This window comes from Sphaerodactylus townsendi, linkage group LG02 (genome assembly GCF_021028975.2).
Source record: "Sphaerodactylus townsendi isolate TG3544 linkage group LG02, MPM_Stown_v2.3, whole genome shotgun sequence".
Taxonomy (NCBI): domain Eukaryota; kingdom Metazoa; phylum Chordata; class Lepidosauria; order Squamata; family Sphaerodactylidae; genus Sphaerodactylus; species Sphaerodactylus townsendi.
Genome location: NC_059426.1, coordinates 156,518,073 through 156,539,326, shown reverse-complemented (window position 1 = coordinate 156,539,326; position 21,254 = coordinate 156,518,073). Strand labels below are relative to the sequence as shown.

Sequence of the window (21,254 nt, the reverse complement as noted above, 5' to 3'; positions counted from 1 at the left end):
AAAAACCAACTCTTCTCCCTCTTCTCCTCCTCCCTCTTCTTCCGGAATGCAGAAAAAGTTGTGTGGGCGAATGACGGGATTCATGGCAGCAGCAAGCTACACGTTGTCTCGACTTTATTCATTATGAAGTTTGCTTCTTAGATGTTTGTATCAGGTTAAGTCAGAACCTGACACCACCCAATATTTTGCAAAAGGCATTTCAGAAACCTCCAAGAAAAAAAAACACACACAGAGCCTATGGGCCACACTAGGTAAGGGAGGTTACTGCCTTGATCCTAATAGAAATCAACATCCACTTCACTTGATACAAATACTTCCTGACCTCTTTTTAAGAAGCAGAACAGTTTTGTCCACACCAGGCAACAAGCCATAAACTGCAGAGATGCCATTAGCATCATCTCATGAGGGCGCTTTGCAAGGGCTCCGGTGATGAATACTGTCGGCTGGGGCTCAGGGTTTTTTTTGTACAATGCAATTAGGTAGCCCCGCAAACAGTCATATAGCTCACCTTTCTGACAACATGCCAGAAAAATGTTTGTCTGCACTGGAGAGCTTCATCCCAACGGACAGTTCCCCTGCTCCTTGTCGCGTTTCAGTTTGTGTGCCTGCCATCTTGTTTTCTTTTTCATCACCTGAGTTCTTCGCTGCATTATTACTTCCGAAGTTTTTTTGAAAAAATGCTTTCTAAAATGCCTTTGGCCTTGACCTGGGTGCCAGATCTTGGAAACCAAGCAGGGTCGGCCCTGGTGAGTACTTGAATGGGAAACCACCAAGGAAGTCCAAAGTTTGTTTATTTATTAGACTTTTTCGTTGCCCAAAGGATCTCGCCGCATCTTACAGCAGTTAAACGCCATCATAATGCATCAGTTAACAAACAACAAAAATCAGGTAATACATATAAAATATTAAAATATATGGCTCAGCACCATGCCACTGTCAACTAGTCCAAAACATCTGGTTAACCACCAAAGGCCTACCCGGAGAATTTGACCTTGCAAGCCCTGAAAGAATTAAGCAAGTCCCAGAGGGCATGAGTGTCATCAGAGAATGCATTGCACAGTGTGAAATTCTCTGCACACCCTCTCTGGTGTGGGTTGTCCTGCAAGATATAATCCTCTCTCTGATGTTATTTAACATCTAATAAAAGGAAACACTTCTTCACGCAACGTGTGATTGGTGTTTGGAATATGCTGCCACAGGAGGTGGTGATGGCCACTAACCTGGATAGCTTTAAAAGGGGCTTGGACAGATTTATGGAGGAGAAGTCGATTTATGGCTACCAATCTTGATCCCTCTCTTGATCTGAGATTGCCAAAATGCCTTTAACAGACCAGGTGATCGTAGGGAGCAACAGCCGCAGAAGGCCATTGCTTTCACATCCTGCATGTGAGCTCCCAAAGGCACCTGGTGGGCCACTGCGAGTAGCAGAGAGCTGGACTAGATGGACTCTGGTCTGATCCAGCTGGCTTGTTCTTATATTCTTATGTTCTTATATGTGCTCTCTTACCAGATTAATAGAGTTTTGGGCAGAGGCGTAGCAAGGGGAGAAAGCGCCTGGTGCACCAGTGCGCCCTTCACCCCCACCCCACCCTGAAACGCCCCTGTCCTGGAACGCTCCCGCCACGCCCACACCACACTCCCACAGGGGTGCACGCCCGGTGCGTCGTGCCCCCCTTCCCCTTGGAGCTACGCCTCTGGTTTTGGGCTTAGGTGCTATCGGCATGCTGTTGATGGACAACCACCCAGCTATTTTTTTTGATGGATGGTCATCCAGAAAACACCCCAGATGTTTTGGCCAACTGCCTGGAGACTGTGGGGAAAATGGTTAAAACAAAGCTGACTGAAGCTGAATCCATCTGGGATGAAGATCCTATGGCTGGGGTCAGGTGGGGCTTGCCAACTGCTCACCCTTTAGAATGAGTATTTGATAGCTGTGCCGGCCATCAAGAGCTTGATGCCTCCCTATCCATGAAGGTTCAGGTTGCACATGTGGCCCACTAGGTGTTTTACCCACTTCACCAGGTGAGGTCATTGGCTCCCTACTTGCCCCACTTTGACCTAGCTTCAGTGATCCATGCAATGGTCATCTCCAGACTTTTAGACTATAGCAATTTGCCCTACGCAGGGCTTCCCTAGGGTCTGCTTTGGAAACTCCAACTCATACTACATGTTACAGAGATGCCATGTTGATCACATATACAACAATACTTTGCCAGTTACACTGTCTTTAGGTGGAATACTGAATCAGATTCAAGGTTTTAATGCTTAACTTTAAAGCCCTAAATGGTCTGGGGCCATCATTCTTGTTGGACCGTGTCTCCCAGTATGTCCTCTGATGGGTGCTGTATTCAGCCAATAGTAACTTACTGGTAGTCTCTAGCCCAAAGGATATCCAGCTGGCCTCGACCAGGGTCAGGGCTTTCTTGGCCCTGGCCCCCACCTGGCAGAACACTCTGTCTGATGAGACTTGGGTCCTGTAGAACTTGAAGCATTTCTGCAGGACCTGAAAGACGGAGCTGTTCCACCAGCCATATGGTTGAGGGAGCTATGGCAGTACCATTCACGTGGCTTCCTTCTTCCCTGTTCCCTCAGCAGAGTGTTTATCGGGGTAGGCACGGGATAAAAGCAGATAATAAGCCAATTGATTTTGAAGGCTTTCACAGCCTGAATCACTGGGGTGTTGTGTGGTTTCCGGGCTGTATGGCCGTGTTCTAGCAGCATTTTCTCCTGATGTTTCGCCTGCATCTGTGGCTGGCATCTTCAGCCTCTGAAGATGCCAGCCACAGATGCAGGCGAAACGTCAGGAGAAAATGCTACTAGAACACAACCATACCACACAACACCCCAATAAGCAAATTGCCATCTGGGTTTTTTTTAATGGATTATTCATAGTTTTGATGTTGAAGTGTATGTGGCCTTTGGCTCTGTATTTTTTATATTGTAAATTTTGCATGCATAAAAGTTTAATAAAAATAAATAAAATAATCAAACAAGGCAACCGCAGCTGTCTTCGCCTTATGTAGGGTTACTATGCAGAGGCACGCAATGGTAAACCACCTTGGTCTGGCTCTTGTGTTACAAATCCTACAGGGTCACTACAAGTTGGCTGCGACTTGATGGTGCTTTCCACCACCAATACACATCTGAGAAAGGAGAGGTGTAGAGCCAGGAGGGTGGAAAGTTCTGGAGGCAAAACAAATTCACAGGCCTTTTACAGGTATTTGGAGATGTGCTCCATTTCAACCAGGCTGTGGGGAAAGGCCTTCTCTGCTTGGTTAGATTTTGCCAGTGTGTTATGTCAATGAAAGAATTTTGGCAGTCGGTTCATTGGGATGCATGAAAGAGAATTAAAACAATTCTTCTGCCATTTGCACATTGCCAGCAGGACTTTGTACATATTTGCAAAGCAGAAACACGGTCTGTTAAATAAAGCAAAGCAAAGATGTGTAAAGCACAAACTGACACATAAGGTCTTCTGGAAAGGTGGAGGCATGTACCTTGCTTCAAACCACTTGCATAAACAGGTTTTTAAACACAGGGTGCTTGGTTCTGGCTGGCCACTGGCTATTCCATGAGCATAATAAAATGCCTCTGCTGCAGATGAAAAGCATGCAGAAACACATTTTTTAAATTAACCATGGGAAGGCAAAAAGAGCCCACACTAGGTTTGCCAGACACTCCCCTCCCTCCGTGGGAGCAAAATAAATTAAAACATGACCACTGGGCGGTGATTTTATCTATAAGTGCTGACAGTCTACACTCGGAATTGCCAAAATCTATATGGTTTCCTAGAGTTTTGGCCAATTCCTAGAGATGTCTTGTCCTGATCAGCCCATGTTCTGGTTTGATCCTGCCCTGCCACATCTCCCACCCAGGATGTGGGATCCTTTTTCTCCTCATTCTCCCCTCCCACCTAATCACTGTGCCTGGTTATACTTTCTCATCCTCTGTGCTTTTGCTTCCCAAGCTGTGCCTTATCAGCTCATTAGACACCCGCTGTTGTTGTTCTGTCAGTGGTGCGGAATGTAGGTTGTTTTGACCCTGGGGAAGGATGGACTGTAGGATTGGTGAGGGCCATTCGCCCTCTGGGAATGGGTACATAAGAACATAAGAACATAAGAACATAAGAACAAGCCAGCTGGATCAGACCAAAGTCCATCTAGTCCAGCTCTCTGCTACTCGCAGTGGCCCACCAGGTGCCTTTGGGAGCTCACATGTAGGATGTGAACGCAATGGCCTTCTGCGGCTGTTGCTCCCGATCACCTGGTCTGTTAAGGCATTTGCAATCTCAGATCAAAGAGGATCAAGATTGGTAGCCATAAATCGACTTCTCCTCCATAAATCTGTCCAAGCCCCTTTTAAAGCTATCCAGGTTAGTGGCCATCACCACCTCCTGTGGCAGCATATTCCAAACACCAATCACACGTTGCGTGAAGAAGTGTTTCCTTTTATTAGTCCTAAAGTTAGTAGTCAGGGGCAGAGGCGTAGCTCCAAGGGGACAGGGGCGCAATGCACCAGGGCTGCACCCCCGTTGGGTGTGTGGCAAGGGCATGGCGGGGGCATGGTGGGGGCGTTCGGGGGTGGGACGGGGGCGAAGGACACACCAATGCACCGGGCGCTTCCCCCCCTTGCTACACCTCTGGTCAGGGGTGGTGTTGCATGATTTGGGGAATAATGTTTTTTTGTTCTGCTTATGTTTTGTTCTGCTTATGTTTTTTGTTCTGCTTCTGTTCTGCTTTTGTTCTGCTTCTGTTTTGGTTCTGGCAATAGAAGTCTAAATGCTTATTCCTGATGCTGTTCCATAATAAAGAAATCATCTGAACACAGAATCTCGTTATTCAACAGTCCAGTGGCTTGACAGGTATGATGTAACATCCAGCTTTTCCTAGAAGTGATGTCACGCCATAACACCCACTGCAGGGTAGATGCAGCCACAGATTTCATGACTGGCTCAGAGTTACACAGTGAGCTTGGTTAACGGGAACGGGGTCTCAAACTAATTTCCACCCAGTTCTCTAACACAATAACCACTATAGTGAGAGCCAATGTGGTATAGTAGCTAGACAGTTGGACTATGAACTGGGAGACACAAGCTCAAAAACTCTGCATGGAGACTGGCTGGGTGAGCTCGAGACAGTATAAATCAATAACTAAGATACAAAGACAGTATAAATCAATAACTAAGATACAAAGACAGTATAAATCAATAACTAGATACAAAGACAATATAAATCAATAACTAAGATACAAAGACGCTTGACATATTGGAAATGCAGCACACTGATGCTTATATGCAGGCTTTAAGAACAATATACTTTGTCCCTTCGAAAATTATGGATATGGAATTTCGTCGCAATTAAAGACATAAGAGGACATTATTGAGACGTATCGGAGGCATAATAAGTGAATGCTGCAATTGAAATCATTGTAAGCTGTATCTTTGAGGAATGTTAAGGAGTGTTTTGCACAGTTAGTTTTGCACTGTTTCTCACTGTGTATGTGTAACCCCCATGCCCAGAATGGATTGGCCCAGAATGGGTTGACCCAGTAAGGGGGTGGAGACTCAGAGCAGCAGAAAGGCTGAAAGAGCTCTTTGCAGAAGACAAGGCTACCAGACTCGGACCTTGATTTCTATAAGCCCTTAACACCTTGTTAAGGTAATTGCAATATTGTTGGGAACTACTGGGAAGGTAGTTGTTTGTTTTTGCTATGTTGTAAATGTTGGAGTTTATTGTTTCAGGGTTTCTTTTGTGGTTGTAATGGGTGAGAGTTCTCCTGGAGACCTTCATCATGTGCAACCTGTTCATCAAGCCCTTGAAGTCTTCAAAACCAACCACCAGCAAAGAAGAATTGGACTTGGCAATATCAGTAGACTGTAAATAGAAGGACTTGAAATGCAACCTGAACAGGACCTTGAATTGTAACGTTAAATGTTGATGTTTTAAAAGTGTTAATTGTAAAGAAAAGTAAACCATTTTGTTGTTTAAAAATTGTTGTTGCAACTCATTCCAAGTACTGCCTCACATAACCCACAAGCTGAGGTTACATATGCACTTTGTTGTTGTTTGTTATGCACAAAAATATATATAAAAAGCGGTTGATGCAACGCGTCTTTGTATCTTAGTTGAGCTCGAGACAGTCTCACACTCTCACTGTAACCCTCGGTTATCAGATAGGAGAGAACATTGTAAGCAACTTCAGATCCCCACAGGGGAGAGAAGTTGGATATGAGTAAATAAATAAAGACCAGCCGTGTTCCCCTTTCTGCTACAGGGAAACACATTTCTTCTGTTCTCTTTCCAGCATATTCGTTTCCACTAACCATTTTACAACCATTTTTTGTACCATCCTTATATCTTAATTGAGGTCTTCCAGGTCTCATTCCCTTGGCGATCCTTCTAAAATGTGTCATGGCATTCTTATTAAAATGCATCAGATCTATTTTAGTCTCTTTATCCTTAATATCTGGTATTATATCTGGCTGTTTATGAGAGTGCTCCTAAGCAGGTCTGTTCAGAATTCTACTCAGATTCACTCAGACTTACTTCCAGGAGTATGATTGAACTGTAAACGATCTATAATATTTTTTTTATTACTCACTAATTTTTCAACATATATCCCCTATATTCAGTTGGAAGAAGTTTCCTCTTCCTCTAAATAGTCTTCCACTAATTTAAACCAATTTTCCATTTAAGGAAAAAACTCTTAAGTTGGAAGAAGCTTCCTTAGGCTGCAGTGAGGGAGGGGAGTGCGTGAGGGGTGGCATGCAAGGGAGGGGAGGGCCCCCCAGCATCTGGACATGGCCCACCCACCCTAGCGGGGGGAGGGGATGGAGGGGGAGCGTGGAATGCGAGGGAAGGGGAGGGAGGGGTGGCATGGAAGGGAGGGGTCCTGCATCTGGACATGGCCCACCCACCCTAGAGGAGGGAGGGAGGGGGAGGGGTGGCATGCAAGGGAGGGGAGGAAGGCTTCAAACTTTGCTCAGTAGAGTTTCTGTTCAAAAATTCTTAATTTCTGTCCCTTTTTGCTGCTGTCTGCAACCTTACACACACACCTTCATTCAAGAAACACTGGAAACATGGTGAGGATCTCATGGTAGTTGTGTGGTGAGTAGGACTGAAGTTAAAAGGCCCTGCCCAGGTCTTTGTAGATTGTAGCTTAGAACTGGGACCTGGGAATCACCAGGAATTACAGCTCATCTCCAGACTGCAGGGATCAGTTCCCCACCAGAGAAAATGACAGCTTTGGAGGGTGGACCCTATGGCCTTGTACCCCACTGAGATCCCTGTTCTCTCCAGGCTCCAACCCCAAATCTCCACGACTTTCTCAACCTGGATCTGGCTCAGCCTTCCCAAGGCCAGGTGCTTTCCATAGATTTCTAAGGCTGCCATCCTACAAGCATTTTCCTGGAGGTAAGCCCTCTTGAATAAAATGGGATTTGCTTCTGAGCAGACCTGCTGATGATTGCACCCTACATAAAGAACCAAAGCAACAGGACCATGTGAAATAGGAAGGAGGGGAATCGTGCAAAAGACAGAGGCAGCTTCCATAGGAGGATTTGTCTCAGTATGGAATCTGAGAGGCCCGTTTTAAATAGGAGCACCCATATCACATCATTCTTGTTAGGAGCATAACTCATGAACTCCGCAGGGCTTTCCCCTTGAACTCCAATCTGGGGAGCGGCTGCAATTGGAATGTCGGTGTGGGTGCTTCACTTATATCATTACCAGGAGGGGTGCAGAGCTACGTTCCACATTTCCCTTCTTGACTTTTGGCCCAGTAAAGAGGGGTTTTTTTTGTCACTGAACCACACTGTAATTGTGCAGACTGGTTCAAGTGGGAAACAGAAATGGAGCAGAAGGAAGAGAAGACAAAGAGTTGATTCTCTACCTTCAAGGAGACTCAGAGCAGCTTACGAACTCCTTCCCTTCCTCTCCCCACAACAGGCCCCTTGTGAAGTAGGTGGGGCTGAGAGAGTTCTGAGAGATCCATGACTAGCCCAAGGTCACCCAGCAGGCTTCATGAGTAAGAGCAGGAAAACAAATCCAGTTCACCAGATTAGAGTCTGCCACTCATGTGGAGGAGTGGGGAATCAAACTCAGTTCTCCAGCGGTTGCTGGGGCAAGGGAGGGGGCATGTGATCTCAGTTGCACCTGTGTAGTTGCAAGGGGAGGACAAGGGGGAACATTAATAAGCAGAGCATGGACGGTACATGTGGATGCCATTCCCACATTCCCGTACTGCTGCTGTCTGGCAGGAGCATGTTTTTGTACACACGCATGTGGAAGGATCCAGAGAGAACCCTATCTGGATCACTGTTTTGACCTAAAAGGAACATTACAGGTTCCCTTTAGAGAATCAGAGCTTGTTTTCAGATCAGTTTCTGGTTAATTTAATCTTGTCAGCTATTATGATTGTGATCCTTTAAAGAAACACAGGGCAGCTAAATGCAAAGATGGCCAATTTCTTCACCCTGAGTCTTCCCTTGCTAAGCAATGTCTGATCTCTCCAGCCCTGGCACTCTTTCTCCTCCTACAAGTTGACAGTGCGTGGGCAAGATATGACACAGTCTTGAAATGTTGCATCCCCCTGCCACAAGGAAGCCTCCCCCCACCCAATAAGGAAAGCTTTACAGGCTTACTATGACCCAGGAAATACCTTTTACTGGTGCCAATCAAAATGATGCAAAACAGTGTGCTATCTTTCAATTGCTCCAGAATGCTCCATCAGGCTGAATGTTATAAAAGTTGAAGAGGGAGTGGTTGCCAGTACTGTTTAATTGCTTTAATTTTATTCTTTATTCATACACGTTTCTCCCCAGTAGGAACTCAGAGCAGCTTGTATCCTTCGCCTCGCCTTCATTTCATTCTCATAACAACCTTGTGAATTTGGTTAGGCTGAGAAAGCATGACTGATCCAAGGTCACACAGTGCGCTTCCATGGCATGAATGAGGATTCAGGTACGTGCCTTCCAGATGTGAGTCTCACACTCTTAACTTCTACACTACCCTGACTTGAATTGCACACGTACGCACACAAATCTATCATCTATCTGAGAGTTAGCATGGTGTAATGGTAAAGAGCAGTGGACTCTGACCTGGAGAACTGGGTTTGATTTTCTCCTCCTTCACATGAGCAGTGAACACTAATCTGTTTGACAAGGCTTGTTTCCCTGCACCTACACGTGTAGCCTGCTGGGTAACCTTGAGCTATTCACAGTTCTCGTAGAACTCTCTCAGCCCCACCTACTTAATAAGATATCTTTTGTGGGGAAGGGAAGGAGTTTGAGACTCCTTACAGTTAATAAAAGCAAGGTATAAATCCAAATTCCTCTTCTGTCCTCTAATTTTGTTTGAGGCAGCTGGGAATCAAACGTAAAACAACAAAAGCAAACCAGGCTACCTTCTTAGATGCTCTTACAAGCTCTCTCCATCTAAGCCATTGTCATTAGCTTCACAGGGAGAGGAGGCCGCCCAGTGCTTTTGCATTTGTTAGTTGTGACCTAGAGGGGCCATTTCATTCTCCGCCACTGGAGGGGAGCCTGCCCTTTTCCTCAGTAACACTTAATGCGTTTTTCCCCCCAACTTGGCAGCATGATCCCCCCAAACAATTAAGGAAGTGTCTTTTGATGGGCAATCACACGAGATGAAAGCAAGCGCAGAGAGCCGTTCCCCCTGGGAGTCATAGAACAAAGTGGCCAGGTAGATCACATGCAAGGAGACGAGGACATCACGTTTTCCTTTTGCAGCAGCCCTCTTTCTGCTAAGGAAATGATGCTGGTGAATGGGGAAAAAAAAATAACACTCACATCCTGTTTTCTACCCGGAGTCATATGCAGTCCACTTAAAGCCAAAGGATGCCAGCCGCAGCACTTTCTCTGCTGTGAAGGCTCTCTGACACCTTGGCTGAACCTCTTAGATGAGAGAGACACCTCCCTCTCCCCTGGCCTGAACAAAGTGGGCAAGGTCAAATTCTATATTCATTAACAAGAAGAGGAGAAGAGTTTGGATTTATACCCTGCTTTTCTCAACCACAAGGAGTCTCAAAGTGGCGTACAAGTGCTTTCCCTTCCTCTCCCCACAACAGACATCTTGTGAGCTGGGGTGTGTGTGTGTGTGTGAGATAGTTCTGAGAGAACTGTGACTAGCCCTAGGACCACAAGCAGGCTTCATATGCAGAAATGGGGAAACAAACCTGGTTCATCAGATCAGTGTCTGCCGCTCATGTGGAGGAGTGGGAAGCAAACCTGGTCCTCCAGTTTAGAATCCTCCGCTTGTCTCCATTATACCATGCTGACTCTCAACTGCTAGGAAGCCAAATTCTTGGTTTGCATAAGCGTAATCCTGGCTGAGAGGGTTCTGCCTTGAAGGTCTTCCCATCCAAAGGAAAGAACCCACAAGTTTCAGTTAAAGAGTCAACATACTTAGCAAATCACTTGAGACTTGATACTAGAGTTTTAGCAGCCTGAGAACTGTTGCCTTGCAGAGGAGACAATAAATGTCCTGTTTCATGGGGGGTTGGGTTGTTGCTGGGGCTTTGCTCTCTTGTGCTTCTTCTTGCAGGTGCCTTATCTTGGGCTTGGCCTTGGCTGGTCAAGTATACACTATACTGTCTTGTTTCACACATGGGGGGAGGGATAAACCTCTGTAACATGTTATCAAGTGGTCTGAGCTGAGAGCTCAGAACAGACGTCTACTTTCTACCTGTCTTAGCAATAAAATCTTTGAACCTTCAAGTGTTTCATTGTCTATTCATGGGAGTTCTGATAATAAATGGGCCAAGATCTCACTTGAGTTTAAAATAAATGAGAGCTGAAGCATATGACACCTCAGCCATGGGCCCAGCACAAGGCCACCAATGCCACTTTAGAGGGACATGTAGCCATTAAAAATTGTTGCAAGGACCTGATTGGACCCAGGCTTCAGTAGTACCAGGCACTTTTCAAGTGCCAAAACAGCTTTGTGTGTGTGTATGTGTGTGTGTGTGTGTGTGTGTGTGTGTGTGTGTGTGTGTGTTTGCGCTTGCGTCCATGCTATCTCTGGACTTGAAAACATGGGAGGAACAAGATTGTCTGGTGCCACTGCTGCCTGCGCCCGAGCAGAATCAGGCCCTGCAACATTTTAAAATGGATACATTTTCCTTGTAGGTGGCATTGGGGGCCACAGGTTGGACTTGGCTGCTGTAATGTGTAGCTTAGTCCTGAAATGCTTGAAGACCTGTAACTGGCTCTCTCCAATGTCTTCTAAACAGCAATTAACAGCTGCTTGGAGGCTTAATCTGGTTTGGAGCTACATGGGGATGGGAGGCTCATGACTTTCCTACCTCCCAACAGTTTCACTAGATCAGGGGTCTGCAACTTGCAGCTCTCCAGATGTTCATGGACTACAATTCCCATCAGCCCCTTCCAGCATGGCCAATTGAACATCTGGAGAGCCGCAGATTGCAGACCCCTGCACTAGATGAACTAGGACTGCCTACATGGTTATAGCCCAGTTAGTGCTAATTCTCAAAAAGGTAAGAAGAAGCTTTTACAGCTCTGGCCCCTGCCTGGTGGAACTCTCTACCTCCAGCTACGCGGGCCCTGCGGGATCTTAATGAATTTTGCAGGGCCTGCAAGACGGAGCTGTTCCACCGGGCTTTTGGGGAGTCCGGCCGCTGATGCCTCCCCTCCTCCTTTTCATAACATCTGTGGACCCTGTTGTTCCCTCTCTCCCCTTCCCCTCCCCCCTTTTTGTTAGGGGATTTCTAGTAGGACGCCATCAGTATATTTGATTAGGATGCTGCATTTTAATGGGGTTGATTTTAACATATAGAGCCATATTTAATGATTATTTACTGATTTTATCTGTGCTCTATCTATTTGTTTTGTTCACCGCCCTGAGCCCTTCGGGGAGGGCGGTTTATAAATACAACAACAACAACAACAACAACAACAACAACAACAACAAAGTTTCAGGGGCCATTGAGATTTTCAGAGCTGGCTTTTGTTAGAGAAGAATCTTATGATTTGGGGGAAGGGTAATATTTATTTATTTTATGTAGGAAAGAAGACATTTTTATAAGGCAACAGATCCACTATTCCCCCTTGTTTCCACTGTTCTAGAATCTCAGCCCAACTGAATGATTTTGTTTTACAAGGAATCTCTGCTATCCACTCCAACCCTTAGCATATTTTGTAATCTACTCACTGATAACCTGATGTTTTCATATTTTGTCATTTGCTTAATGACTGATGGAAAGCTTTTATCATGCTTGCCATGCATCCTGGTTCCAGTGAAAAAGGCAGGTTATACATGAAAATAATAAAATAAAATATCTTGCACCAGATGCTTAAGGCAATTCCAGGCAGTGTCCGTCTGCTTATCTCTCTTCCTCAACCAGATGTGAAATGTCTCTTTCTTTTCACACAGACTAACAGGCATCTGTGCCACCAGTCAGAGGGGAGGTTGTCTTCTCCAAGGCCCGAAGGGAGCTTGGACAGAGCTATTTCCTAATAATTAAAGCCACTGAGAAAATATTCTTCCTTTGCCATAGGCTCTGGGTCCCCACAGCGTTACCACTTTAAGCTGCCTCCACTAACAGCAATAAGGTCCATATTTAAAACAGTGCTTTAGAGGGGATGGACAAAAGCCAGGCACAATTTTTTCCCATTCAAAGTGCTGCTAACAGTCTGAGAGAGTGGAAACCATGCATGGATGGAAGGATAAACCCCCGTCTCCTCTACTCACACAGCCCTAGTCTGAATCACATCTATAATTTCCTTTTTAAAAGTCTGATGAAGAGTCCAGTCATGGTCTCATTTACTCTTCATACAAGGCTGTTTCTTTTGTTCTCTGGTGGCCAACGTGGGTGCTGTAGAAGCATCAACTGGAGGAGATCCAGAAATAATTTCAACTGTAGCACCCCCATTTATTTTTCTTGGCCCTTGGTCAAGGACTAGCAGAGGAACCTGCTGGTTCCATTTTGCCCCTTCCCTTGAGAAAAAAAACAATTAAGAACATGCAAATGGTTTGTCCTGTCCCATGGGGCACCCAGCCTCAACATGTCTGAAATGTGGAATGAGCTTGTAGGGTAAAATCTAGGATTGCCAAACTCCAGCTGGCATCTGGCGAACTTCCACTATTACAATTGACCTCCAGACAGCCAAGATCAGTAACCCTGGATATGACAGCTGCTTTGGAGGATGGACTCTATGGCATTATGCTTTGCTAGAGTTCCCCCCTTTCCCTAGCCCAGTGGTTCTCAACCTTCCTAATGCTGTGACCCTTTAATACAGTTCCTCATGTTGTGGTGACCCCCAACCCTAACATTTATCCATTTTACAGATGGAGAGCACTGATGCAGAGAGTCTTAGGCGACCCCTGTGAAAGGATCGTTCGACCCCCAAAGGGGTTGTGACCTCCAGGTTGAGAACCGCTGCCCTAGCCCCATCCTCCCAAGGCTCTACCCCCAAAATCTCCAGCTATTTTCCAACCCAGAGGTGGCAACACTAGTGAAATATCTTAATACTAAGCAGCGCTTTCCATTTCCTAGACTTAGGGAATCCAGTCTTGTAGCTTGCATCCTATGCTCCTAATGTTATGGTTCATTGGAGATCACCACACAAGTATGCACACTATGAGAAACAGTGATAGGAATGATCGGCAGAAGGATTTTCGATCATCTCTGAATCCTGGCAAATGTCCAGCTCCACCCACGGCTATGCGGGCTATGGCTTCTACGCAAACCTCTGTCACTTTACACCCTACTTTTAGTATTCTAGTTGGGAAAGAGATCTATTGCAGAATCAGCCTCTCTGTAAGACAAAGGGAAATTCTGATACGTTACCAAGTTCTTTCTCTAATTTTACTTATATAAAAACTATTTAAATCTTACTGTTAGGAGCATGTTTTTCATGCATGTTGCTTTAGATCTTTTGCATACTTTACACAAAGAAGTGGTAAAATAATAACCCATCTATTCCTTCTTGCTGATAAACAAAGTTACTCATGTACATGAACTTATGAAGACCATTGGTCTACTGAGGTTAGTATTGTCTGCTCTGATTGGCAGTGGCTATTGAGTCTCAGACAGAGGTCTTTCACATCATCTCGTATTGAGCTGGACAACTTCTACATTCAAAAGATATTCTGTACCACCTGATCACTAGAGGTGATTGAACACCCATTGGTTCTGTTTGCATCCTCTTCTCCAGTTGCAAACAAAGACCTGATTGGTTGTGGTGGGTTTTCTGGGCTGTGTGGCCATGGTCTGGTGGATCTTGTTCCTAACGTTTCACCTGCATCTATGGCTGGCATCTTCAAAGATGTAACAGAGAGGAAGTCTGTTACACACTGTGATATTTTTCATCTATCAGTTCTATGGTTTACGGCTCTGTTTGGGTTTGACACATCATTTCATTGATTTCTTTCACAGTACTCTCTCCTGCCCTCATCTCTATGGTTCAGGTAAGGCTAGATCTTGGAAGGCAAGCAGCATTGGCCCTGGTTAGTACTTGGATGGGAGACCATTAGGAAAGTCCAGGTTTCCTATGCAGGCAATAACAAGTCACCTCTGTTTGTCTCTTGTCTGGAAAAAGCCGTAAGTCAGCTGTGACTTCATGGCTCTTTCCACCACCATTCTTTCCTCACCATGTTTGCGCACCTCACCTGTCTTTTCTGCATGTGTGTTCGGGCACAGCCTGATTTAGTTCTATCCCTTCCCCCAAAAAATCTTTGCTTTGTGTAACTAATCTATTCAGTAGGTAATTGATTAAATCATAGTTAAATCACTCATAAATTATATAGATCCATTGTAAATAATTGCTGTTTCCATTAAAACCTACCATTCAGTGCTCATCTAGTATTGTATAGCCCAGAGCTATGGGAGTGTAGAGAGAATGGTTGTATCAGATTCCCTTGTCGATCTATTCCCTGCTCCAGTTTGTACCTGTGGTGCCCTGTAAAACCCACAAGGCACCATGTGTCAAAGTGATGCCAATACACAAAAGTGCTCTGCAAAAGTTCCAGTGAGAATGTACCCTAAGTTTGGACTAAAGAAATGGAGAACAATTGTTTCATCACTGAAACAATTGCTGGTATTATTGAAGCCTAGCCAATTAAATACACATAAATTATGACTAGCCTGCCTAGTTATATAAACTGAGAAGCAGATATATACAAAGGGCATTGAGGGAGGGGTGAAAAACTTCTAAAAGTTTCTCTTTCGGGTTTTCTGGGACATGATCCATCTTCTATGCATAGTACAATGCTACACAAGCGTATTTAGATATAGGACCCACTAATTGCTGTGTGACCCCAGTGACATTTGAACAATGAAACCAGGTATGAGAAACTGATAATTTGGACTGTTCATTTTTAAAGAGAACTAATTTGCAGCTGACTTTCAAGATCTGGAACGAGTCTCTGTGGCAAGTTTTATAACCACTCCTTCCAATGGTTCTTCTGAAAATTGCTCCTCTGAAAATGCTATTTCTTCCATAGGAGATGGGAGAGGAAAAGGGTACATGTGCTCCCACCCCATTCCATGGAGCTAATTGCAGCTTTGTCCCGGCCACTGAAAAGGAATGGGAAGAAATACCACATACCCTCTGCCACTGTTCAACTTCCTGATTTCTCAGAGCGAGGGAGAGGGGTGTCTGAAAATTCGTTTAACAAAAATGTGCGAGATTCTCCTCACTAGTCTCTTCCATCAGACTAGGGGCACTTCCACACATGCAGAATAATGCACTTTCAATCCACTTTCAGTGCACTTTGCCATTGGATTGTACTGTGCAAAATAGCAAAATCCACTGGCAAACAATCGTGAAAGTGGATTGAAAGTGCATTATTCTGCATGTGTGAAAGTGCCTTAGTTTGACCTGGGTAAGAGTACAATTTCAGTCTATCCCTTATACTAAGTCTTCCTGGATGCAACTGTAGCTTGACTGAGGCAATCTACTGTTTCAACTGAATTATTATCCGGAGAAACAGTCCAAACTTTTCAGAACTCTAGTCCACTTTGCTCATGGAGACCCAAGGAGGATCGGCATTAAAAACAAAGCAATAAGAACCCAGTGACATAAAAAGCCTACCATCTCCCCCATTACAATGATTAATTGGAAACACAATTAGAGAACATTGCAGTGAAAATACAGTACAATATTGATGTTACAAGATTAGTGACCAATGTATTGAAATATTACATTGCATACAATTTGCTAAACCAGAGGTACACGCAAAGGAAACGATCCACCAATTTCCTTTTCTCACCTTTTCTCAAAGGAGCCATAAATAGTTTTTGACCATCGTTTTATTCTCACAAACATCCTATAAAGTAGGTCAGGCTAAGAGAGAGAGCAGGTACACTAGAGACACCCAGTGATCTGTCATGGCATGGTGGGAATTTGAGCTGTGCCTCCCCAGTTCAGCACCCCAGTCACTACATCACAAGCTGCCAACACAACCCATGTTTGTTTGGGACATGACCCCCATGACACCTGATCCAACATTTGGACTAGTGGTCTGCACACAATCATACTCCTACAGCATGCAGACGTTTGTTCTCCTATATTTTCATGCTATCACCCACTGAAAATTTTTTAGCCTCTAATACCTTTTCAACCCTGACCAGACCTGTTATGAATCACTGTTCTCATGATCTTAAAAACCAGCCACCTACACACAAGTCCATTGTGTCTGCAACAACGGTGAATTGGCATTGTGCCATATAGCAGATATTCCTCAAGCAGAGCTGTATTTACAGAGCTGTGAAAAAGCAAAATTTTTGAAAGCAGGGGGAAAAAAAGAAGTAATGGAGGACCTACTTTATAATTTCATTTGTAGTTAAGTGCGGATTTTAGGGAAGCTTGTGAAATACTTCAGAAGTTGGCTGTCAGCTTAGGATTTCAAGCAGAAGCAGTAGTACATACCTTTCCAGCAAATAGTTTGTTAGTTTGTGGAGAAAGCAAGCCAGCAGTGTCCTCAAGAAACTCCCAGGCTGTGGTCTCTTTGTGAGTGATTCCAATTTATGTTTTGCTGGTGGTTTCTGAAAAGAACTGAAGCAACCCCTCCCACGGACGATGATGCTACAACAAACGTCCACACCCCTAGCTTGAAACGTCCCCTCAGAAGCTGGTTCTGGCACGAAATCACTGGCGTGAGACACACAGCTGTGAATAAGTTAGAAATCATGGCTGAGATGTTAATATTTCTAGAAGGAAAATTTATAGTGTTTTTGAGGCCTGATGTAAATTCACAGCAGAGAACGGGATCGTCTGTGATGTCTTTTTAAACAACCAAACAACCAGTATAGAATAAACTCTTTGTGTATGCAAACGTTCTGCTCCTCTGAAGGAGATACACCTGGTCATTGCTTTTTTCACTGGATTCTTTCTGAGGGGGGATTTAACTTTCTATATCATTTTTTGCTCAATGAGACCTTGAAAAATGATTGCTTTCTAAAAAGAAGCAGCGTGGTGAAATGGCTTGAATGTCAGATGGGAGACTTGGCAGGCCCCATTTTGCCATTTCCTGAGGCTGATTTTGCACTTTCTAAGTGTTCCATGGCTTAGCCAGGAAGTGTACCTGCTGCGGGTCTTCTCACCCTGCTTGGAGTGCCCCACTGCTGCCCGGCTGTTTCCTTTGCTCGGGGCCGGTGAGGGAAGCCCTGAATGGTTCCCCACAAGCCTGGGGCTTTCCCATAAGCACCGCTTAAGCACTGCGAGCTCTTCCATATTATTTGGGCCAGCGGCACCAAACTTTCAGGGATTGTTTGCTGGACTCTCCTGATGATACTACCCAGGTTTGGTGAGGTTTGGTTCAGGGGGTCCAAAGTTATGGACTACCAAAGGGGGTGCCCCCATCCTCCATTGTTTCCAATGGGAGCTAATAGAAGATGGGGGCTACACCTTTGAGGGTCCATAACTTTGGACACCCTGAACTAAATTCCACCAAACCTGGGAGGTAACATCAGGAGAGTCTCTTACTGATACCATCCAGGTTTTGTGAAGTTTGGTCCAGGGGGTCCAAAGCTATAGACTTTCAAAGGGGGTGCCCCATCCCCCATTGTTTCCAATGGGAGCTAACAGAAGATGGGGGCTACACCTTTGAGGGTCCATAACTTTGGACCCCCTGAACCAAACTTCACCAAAACTGAGTCTCCTAAAGATATCCTAAAAGTTTGGTGCTGGTAGCTTAACAATTGCACCCCTGACAGCAGGCACCCCCCAAATTTCCTTTTAAATCCACCCCCTTCGGCATGGATTTAAAGGGAGAATCTGAGGTCCTCAGTTTAGAAGAGGAAGAGTTTGGATTTATATCCTCCCTTTCTCTCCTGTAGGAGACTCAAAGGAGCTTACAATCTCCTTGCCCTTCCCCCCTCACAACAAACACCCTGTGAGGTGGGTGGGGCTGAGAGAGCTCCGAAAAGCTGTGACTAGCTCAAGGTCACCCAACTGGCATGTGTGGGAGTGTACAGGCTAATCTGAATTCCCCAGATAAGCCTCCACAGCTCAAGCGGCAGAGCAGGGAATCTAACCCAGTTCCTCCAGATTAGAAAGCACCTGCTCTTAACCACTACGCCACATTGAAAGTGATGCTGTTTCACGGTGGGGGATAATCCACCACAAAACAGCATCACTTTCAATGTTATTTAACTGGGGACCCCAGATTCTCCCTTTAAGGTGGATTTAAAAGGAGAATTTGGGCTCTCTAGTTTAAACACCATTGAAAGTGATGCTGTTGGGGGTGGATTCTAGCATCACAGCGGCTGCCCAGGGGGCAGGGTGGGGGGGGGACTCAGATTTTGCACCGGGCTCCATTTTCCCTCTACGCCTCTTCCCAGAGGGGAGGGCAGAAGGAACTGCCAGCTGCCGGCTGGGAGCCCAGCCGGTGGGGGGCAGGGGAGGGCAGGGCGGGGGAGTCTGCCATCCCTGGCCTTGGAGAGCTGCTTTTATAAGCGCTAGGCTGGGGGCGGGGCTTGGGGAGGCGTGACCTCGCCCTAGGGGCGGGTGGGGGTGTGGGCCCCCCCCAAACCCCCACATAAAAAATCTATACCTACGTCCCTGCTTTCACATCCTGCATGTGAGCTCCCAAAGGCACCTGGTGGGCCACTGCGAGTAGCAGAGAGCTGGACTAGATGGACTCTGGTCTGATCCAGCTGGCTTGTTCTTATGTTCTTATGTTCTTATCTCACAGGGTTGTTGAGAGGATAAAATATAGGAGAATGAAATAAGCTGTTTATGGTGAAAAAAGTAGGATATAAATGAAGTAAATAAATAAAGTCCTAATTGAGTGTGGGGGGATGTCCAATTGAAACCAATAGGTCTTAAGTTGGTTGTGATAAGACTTGAACTAAATATCCATAAGTGAAAAGTTCTGGCACACTGTTCCCTTAAACCAGTGGTTCTCAACCTTCCTAATGCCCTGACCCTTTAATACAGTTCCTCATGTTGTGGTGACCCCCAACCCTAACACTTATCCATTTTACAGATGGAGAACACTGATGCAGAGAGTCCTAGGTGAACCCTGTGAAAGGGTCGTTCGACCCCCAAAGGGGTTGCAACCCACAGGTTGAGAACCACTTTCTTAAACAGTAAGAAACAGATGCTTACCTTGGGGGGGGGGGGCACATTATTAAAAAGCAGCTTCTAATTGTTTGGAATAGATTTCCTAACCAATCAGAAAGGCTGTAGTCAGCCTGCTGACATTATAGTTTTATGCAGTGAAACAAATCTGCTCTGAGCAATTTTATTCCTTCTCACAGTTTCCTTTGAAAGATCACTAAAGGTGTGGGGGGTTGGTGGGCATATGGTATGGAAGCATTCAAATAATGCATCTTGCCCTTTTTGTCTCAGCCTTAGTCATGACTGACTTGCTCCACTGATTTCAACAGGCCTTCAGCAAAAAAAGAACTAAATATGACTAAGCTCCACTGGAGACTGCTGGATTTATTTCAGACTAAAGATATACAGGATTAGGCTGTTTTCTAAAAATATGCCTCACTGATGGTCATTTGGGATGCTAACAAGTAGTTGACTAGGAAGATGTCACTCTAGCATAATCATGGTCATCGGTTGGTGTATTTTAGTCCCTGAAAGCTTTTGCTAGAATAAGAACTTGCTAGTCTTTTAATGCCAAAGGACTCATGTTTTTCCAGCAAAAAAATTCATCCTCTTGAGTTCTGGAACCCTTTCCATTTGGATTTGTGTCTCTGTACTGAGGATAAGAAGAAGAGTTGGATTTCTATCCCCCCTTCTCTCTTGTAAGGAGACTTAAAGGGGCTGAGGTGGAGTGGCGGGGTGGGGGCTGAGAGAGCTCAGAAGAACTGTGACTAGCCCAAGGTCACCCAGCTGGCATGTGTGGGAGTGCACAGGCTAATCTGAATTCCCCAGATAAGCCTCCACAGCTCAAGCAGCAGAGCGGGGATTCAAATCCCATTCCTCCAGATTAGAGTACACTTGCTCTTAACCACTATGCCACTGCTTCTCCTCTTAAGAGTTAACTTAAGAAGGTTCACTATTCCCTTCACATTATTTTACTGGTCAGAAGTGTCCTTGCATTGTGTCTGTCTTTTTTTTCCTTCACAGATATTTTACACAGATCAACTGGACCATTTTCAATCAAGAAAATGTCACCAGTGGGGAAAAGCTAGCCTTCTCCTTTCCAGATTCATGACCCTGATCCACACTGTATCTTCCAAGGCACTTCTTTGGAGTCAAATCACACATTCCATTGTCACGTCATGAACATCATGGTCCAAACTGTCATACAAGTGAAGAAAAAACAGCCTATGATTGGAAAAGATAGCTGGTCATTATCAACTTATTTTGGTTAAAGTTGTACAAAAGGTTATGTGGTATTAAACATTCATGTTAGATATGATCAGGAGTCTAAAGAGCCAGCGTGGTGTAGTGGTTAAGAACAGTGGACTCTGATCTAGAGAACTGGGTTTGATTCCCCACTCCTCCACATGAGCGGTGGTATCTTATCTGGAGATCCAGGCTTGATTCCCCTCTCCTCCACCTGAGCAGCAGACTCTTATCTGGTTAACTGGATTTGTTTCCCCACTTCGACACTCCTCACAGTTAAGAAAAGCAGGATATAAATCCAAACTCTTCTCTTCTAAAGATTTTGTGCTGTTTGTGCAGAGGCGTAGCTCCAAGGGAATGGGGGGTGGGGTGCGACGCACCGGGCGCATGCCCTGTGGGGATATGGCGAGGGTGTTCCAGGGGTGTGCTGTGGGCGTTCCAGAGTGTGGGCGGAGGAAGCACCAGT

General features: G+C 45.2%; 1 protein-coding gene across 1 annotated transcript in view; it reads right to left on the bottom strand.

The window, feature by feature from the left end:
* BDKRB2 (bradykinin receptor B2) overlaps window positions 1-17,015 on the bottom strand; it is a 43,824-nt gene extending 26,809 nt beyond the window's left edge. The window contains exon 1 of the mRNA XM_048483482.1: window positions 16,910-17,015. The gene's annotated coding sequence lies outside the window, so the exon portion shown is untranslated. The remainder of the gene's footprint in view (window positions 1-16,909) is intronic.
* Between the last annotated feature and the right edge of the window lie 4,239 nt (window positions 17,016-21,254).